Raw genomic sequence first — 6,298 nt, 5'->3', positions numbered from 1 at the left:
TTTCTGAATTTTAGACTCTCATCAAATGTGAGTTGTAACCATTCAGGTTAGTGGTAAATCAGAGTGTCACCACTTGACCTTGGCAAAGGTACCTCATAATGAGGATGAAAGGTGCATGGAACAATTTGTGTCTGAGTCACTGAGTTTTCCTTCAACAGCACAAATGTGTCATCTGTTTTGTCAAGTCTCATCTTGAGCAACAGAAGTTATAGTAGCCAAAAAGAGGGACAGAAGAGCACTGACCTGCAGGTCTGGAGGCAACAGCCACCATTAGTGTGCAAACAGGCAATCATAAAGCTTTTACTGAAATTGGTAATAGAAGAGCTCTAACATGGGAACTTGGTGAGTTTGGATAAAAAGAGAACTCAGTTTTTCATTTTTCAATTTTAGTTTATGTCAGCATGTATGTAAAGTAGGTGCTAGGAAGATATATAGATAGATAAAGTACCTATCAAGAAAACAAATAATAGCCAAGGACACAGAGAGAAAAAAACATATTTTCATTGACTCTACTTTAAACTGGTGGGTGATTTTCACTCTCTGGACTTTAGTTGTCTCTTTTCTAAATAAAGTAGCATAGAGGTTAGACTATAAAATAGCTGACATTTCTTAAAGCAGTGACTCTACAATCACAGAAATATATTTTTAAATTCTGATATTGGAAAAAAACATTATTAATAATAACATTGTGAATTATAAGTAGTATCTTACTTGCCAAAATATTTAAACTCTAATTGTTGTTTGTTGGACAGCTGCTCTGAAAAGGGCTGTTCAAGGAGTTGAAGGCAAGGGGAGTTTCTTAAGTCGAAGTCTCAGAGAACATGAGAGCTAGGCTGTTCGGTCTGGAACACGTGACAAGTAGAGCATACACAAGTATGGAAGTGAGGACCAACTAGGATGGCATCCCCACCACGCATCTCTGCCAGTCTTTGGCTCATCTAAGTGCCAAATGATTCTGATGCAAATACCCTTGACTGGCCCAGCCAACCTCGTCTTCCCATTTTCCTACAACTTGGCTCTGGCCTCATGCCTTCCCATCTGCAGTCCTCACGTAGCAGACAGCCACCCCCTTTGTTCCTTTCCACACTAATTCCCTTGCCACTGTCCCTGGGAAGGTGTGGCCTTTCTTCTCCATGCCTGAACTTTCTCCAGCTGATTTATATATTTTCAGAAGTCATTTTAGATTCAATCACCTACTACTGAGTCCCCTCAGCTGCTTGAGGAAGGTATGTCAAAGAGTGCATGGACCAGTGGGCTGGGTGGGGACATCATTGACAAATTGAAAGGTATCCTCACTGATGTCTATATGAATATGAGCAAACTATGTGGACTCTGTGTCTGTTGCTTCTTTTTTAATGAGATCCTTATTGTGAGTGCTGAAAGAATTCACTGACTCATCATATTTTAGCAGGAAATCTTTCTCACACAGCTTATTTTAGGAGAATCTGAAATCCAAGGCTCAAAATCAGCATTGTTGATATTTTGGATGATATAAATCTATTTGAGCATAAATGGGTTGTACTTTTTAAAATATTTAGGGACAATGTGGGCTTCTACTCATGAGTAACACTCCCCCTTATCCTGCATAAGATAATGAAAAATGTTTCCAGACATTGCCAAATGTCCCTGGGGGTTGAAAAATCACCATGTTAAGGACAACTGATCTAGATGATTTTCCTAAAAAGTTTTATGTTCACTCATAGATGGTTAGAATAGGATAGGTATATGGATAATTCTATCTTTTTCTGGTATCCTTATCTCCTACCATTTGCTCTCTTCTGCACCTCCTTAGGGAGCTCACCAGAGCAAGGAAAATGTGGTGCAGATCTGTACCCAAATCATCTTAGGACTTTTAGAGCTTCTACAAGGTAAACAAGCCAATTCTTTCTAACATCAACCAACTCAGGTTAAAACTTTATGCTATTACTCTACTCTAGTTGCTACTAGCAAAGATTTCTCAGGAAATCAGAAAATAGAGAGACAGAAGAAAACTCCACCTAGTCATAGCAAAGGGAGATACAAGTAGCACAGGCTTAGCAAACAAGAAGAGAAACCTCTGTTCCTTCTCTTTTGATCTCAGCATCCAGTGCTCCTGTGAGCAATCTGTGTCTCTTCCTGCTCTCTCAAGGGGTTGGCAAATAGCATGCCCAACAGGAACAGGGACAGGAACCTAGGTTTTGGCCTCCGTAGCTCTTGGATCACATTCATGTTTGTAGGCCTTGAATTCAGTCTGAGGAAGGTTTACCCTGCCCATGCTCAATACAGTGGGTTGGTTAACAGAGAGGAACATTTCTAGTGGGGAAATAGGTAATAGGTATAAATGTGGCAAAGTCATTGTGGGGGAAAATGAGGAAAAAAAACTTCTGGAAAAGCTGACTGGGACTCACTGATAGAGTTCTAATACATTTCAGTGAAAGAAGAGGTCAGAACCTACCCTACATGGAGAGAGTTTGTGTGAAATGAAGGGAGTGACTAAACTCTTCCTCAGGAACAATGCGTATACATCAAATGCATTTTCAAAAGAGAAGATACCTCAACCTGCTTGGAGGTGAAGAGGGATATGGCAAATTCCAGCACTCAAGCAACTGAGGCAGAGGATCAGGTTCCACCTGGGTAACTGAGGGAGACTTTGTACCAACAAGAAATAAGAGGCTGGGGATATAGCTCAGTGGTAGAGCACACCTGATTTCAATTCTTGGTACTACAAAAACTATATAAATGTAAATATAAATAAAGGAGATGTCAGTGCAATGAAAAGGTGCTAGAAAATAGCAACTAATGAAGAAAACAAATTACCAGAAGGAAGAAATGGCCCTTTCCCTGAGAACAGCAGAAAGCACTTTGGCAGACAGAGGCAGGAGGATTGCAAGTTCAAGCAGTGTCCAGGCAACTCAGTGATCTAGCAAGACTCTGTATTCAAGTCAAGAAAATAACAAGATAGGGTTGTAACTCACTGTGAAGGTTCTGGGTCTAGTCTCAAGGTCCATACATGTAGACACACACACACATACACACATGCACAAACATACTTTGGAGAAGCACACACATACACTTGCATGTACACACATGCTGATGAAGAAGGAAGAGAATGAGGAGCAGGAGAAGAAAAGCAATTCCCTGAAAACTTGTATTTTTCAGTTAAAGAACTGAAATGCCTTCCATAATATGTCAGTGTAGGCAAATCAGACTATTATCATGCACAAGCACTTTAAACCAGTTTTAGAAATTTTGGAGTAATAAGCTAGTTACTAAGTGTGTATTAAACATTTATTGTTCACATTCCAGAAAGTTTTGGAAATATGCCAACCCTCTGAAATGAGAAGCATAACTACCTCAAGATATTTATATTAAGTAGGAGATCTTAAGTATTTCTACTAAATAGAAGTCTTGACATCATATAGCATAGGCATCTTCACCAACTGGTCACCATTACCTCACTGTTATTGCTTTTCCCAAAGAGGTGTTTTCAGCTTAGTGGGAAAATATTAACTGTGACCAGCTAGGTACAAATGCTGTGTTTGGTCACAATTTATGGATGTTGGGAAAAGAAATGGAGAACTGTGCCGGAATTGGCATGAGTTGTCCAGACGCACAGGAAAAATGGAAAACCTAAAATCTAATATTTAAAACCTAAAACAGAAAGCTTACCACATAATAGCTGCAAAATATTTTATAATTAGTGAAGCATTAAATGTAACACTGAGATAATCTCCCCATCCATAGGAAGGTAAGTCAAATCAATGATCACTCCTCTTTTTTTTTTGCTTCAAAACATACAGCTAGACTAGATACTATTTTAAAGTCTATTTTATTCCAAGACTTCTATCTCAATAATCAAACTGTTCATACACATTAAAAAATACATTTATTTTCTCTTTTAAAACATTTTTTCTCTTTAACACAAGGAAAAATTTTCTGTGCTTTTTAATAGAACAACTTGGCAAAGTTTACATGGTTTCTGAAGCCTCTTGGTTACTTTTATTACAGATGAGCTTGACCATGAGAGTATCAGAGGCCACAAGTGTATGCTCTTCAGATGTAGGTGCCTTGATAGCATGTTCATGGGGTCAGTAAGACCCACACTGTGGGACCAGGGAACCTCATCTTGGATATTACATTGGTTTGTGGCCCAGTCAAATCAGTGAATGCATAAAAAAAATGCAAGGTGTATCTGTGGTGTTAAAATTTCATGATGGAAGTAGGAGGAATAGAGAAGTACTAAAAAGCCTTGACAGAGGTGGAAGTTAATAATCACAACCAGGGTTGAGAAGCCTGCACCAAGGCAAGGAATCCTAGAGACAGGAATCTGCCTGTAGGGTGTACCCACTTTCCATCCTATTTACTCTACTGTAGGACATTTTTGGTAATGCTTTAAATTTAAACATGTTCAGTTCAGTGTAATATATAAGACTCAGTTATGCAAAAGCAGTTCTTGGGACAAAAGGAAGTTTGAAAAACAATCCTTTCTTATTTTTTAAATTTATTTGGTTGTTACAGGGTCTCACTGGGCAGCTCGAACTCAGTGATCCTCCTGTTTTCAGCCTCCCCAGAGCTGGGATTATAGGTGTATGCCACTATGCCTGTACTCTGTGGCTGGCTCAGTATGCCCTAGAGGTGGGGCTGGCATGGCACGTGGTGCTGAGGATAGAACCGCAGTCCCTGTGCTTGCCTAAGTTTGCCTAAACAGGCACTTTAGTACTCAGAGCTATTTTGCCAGCCCACAATCCTTTCTTTTGAGGTCAGCTCTTTCTCTGTGGCTCAGTGAAATCTTGCAATAGATAGTAGAAGGAAAGGCACTGGAAAGCATGCATTCTTCCCAAGATTTGCTTTAGATTAGGCTGGAAATAAAGGAAGAGAATCCCTTCATGTCCCAGGGGCCCAGTTTCCTCAACTATCAAATAAAGATACTAAATCATCAAAGGATTTAAGAACCAGATGGGAGTGGCTGGTACTGTTTCTGAACTAGGTGATAAGAATGCCATTAATAGTAATTGAGTAAAACACAACAGGGGAACAAGGGCCCTAGTGGATCTCTTTTGCCAGATTTTACAAGCACCCTATTTGGGTTTCCACTGCTGTCATTAAAAAAATCTTCGCACACAGGATGTAGCCCCTGCTAAGGTTAAATGAACTTGAAAAAATTACCAGTATCATATGGAGTGTGATTCAGTAAAAAGATATGAAGTTGGTCAGGAACACCAAGCAAGAGGAAGTGTCCTTTTGCTCCATAAAATTGCAATGATTTATTCTCTAAGGAAAAAGTCAAAGACCTGTACACAGGGAAAATGGCTGTGGTTTGTTAGGGGAAAATAAGGCAGAACTCTTCATAGGGGATTGCTGCTAGAAGGGATCATATGTGGACTATTGGTAGATGTTGGCATCATTCCACATCAACACAAACATGATGTATTATCACGTAATTTGAGATAACTTCCAAGTCTTTCAGGTGAGCAAATCTCTAGCAAGAGCAAAAGAGAGTAGCTCTGTTTAAGTAAGGGCTTTGGTGTCTTTTATCCACACTTAATTGTCTGAGCCCAGACAGATGCAGGAACAAGGTTATCTTGAGGTTCACACTGGTTGTTAGTTGCCCACTCAACAGATGTGAGCAGTTTAGCTGTCACCGTAAATCAAGGGTCCCCCGTTCATGTTATAAATAGGGATGGGTAAATATTTTGGATTCACTGGCCTGGAAGTATTTTTCAAATGTTTCTGGTTCAACAAAACAGAACACATCGTGCAGAGTACATTCTCCCTTGATTTTTGAGGCCCCTGTGTGATTTATGGGAAATAGAATCCATATGTTTCCACTTAATTTACTCTTAAATAATAAAGAGTTTGTGTGTTGTAAGAGCTATTTGATGTCCAAAATGCTTTCTATGCTTAATTGCCTCCCTTTTCCCCAATATAAAGCGATTAAAAGCTTTGGTCTTCCAAAGAAAAAGAAAAATAAAGAGTGAAAAGAGAAAGGGACAGAAGAAGAGAGAGGCTAGAAAAGCCTATTTGACTGAGATAAGTTAGAAGATCAAGAAGGTCAATGTAGGATAAAATACATACACATGAGTTTTCAAGTAAGTCCAGAATTTGAGGAAAAACAATTCTTCTCCAGCCAGTTTTAAAACTGGTTGGATGAATGCAGACAAGCGGTAACTCCCAGCTTAAAGATTGCTATAGGTCGTTGTTCTTGGGCTTCTTGAAAGTGGTAGTCTTGGTCAAGATAAAGAACTCCTTGCCCTATTTTAGAAAATAAATACTTGATCTTTACAATGTTTCCTGAAGTTGTCCTGTTCCAGGCCAGGAT

Source organism: Octodon degus, unplaced genomic scaffold (assembly GCF_000260255.1).
Source record: "Octodon degus isolate 3935 unplaced genomic scaffold, OctDeg1.0 scaffold00040, whole genome shotgun sequence".
Lineage (NCBI taxonomy): Eukaryota > Metazoa > Chordata > Mammalia > Rodentia > Octodontidae > Octodon > Octodon degus.
Note: the sequence above shows the minus strand (reverse complement) of the source record.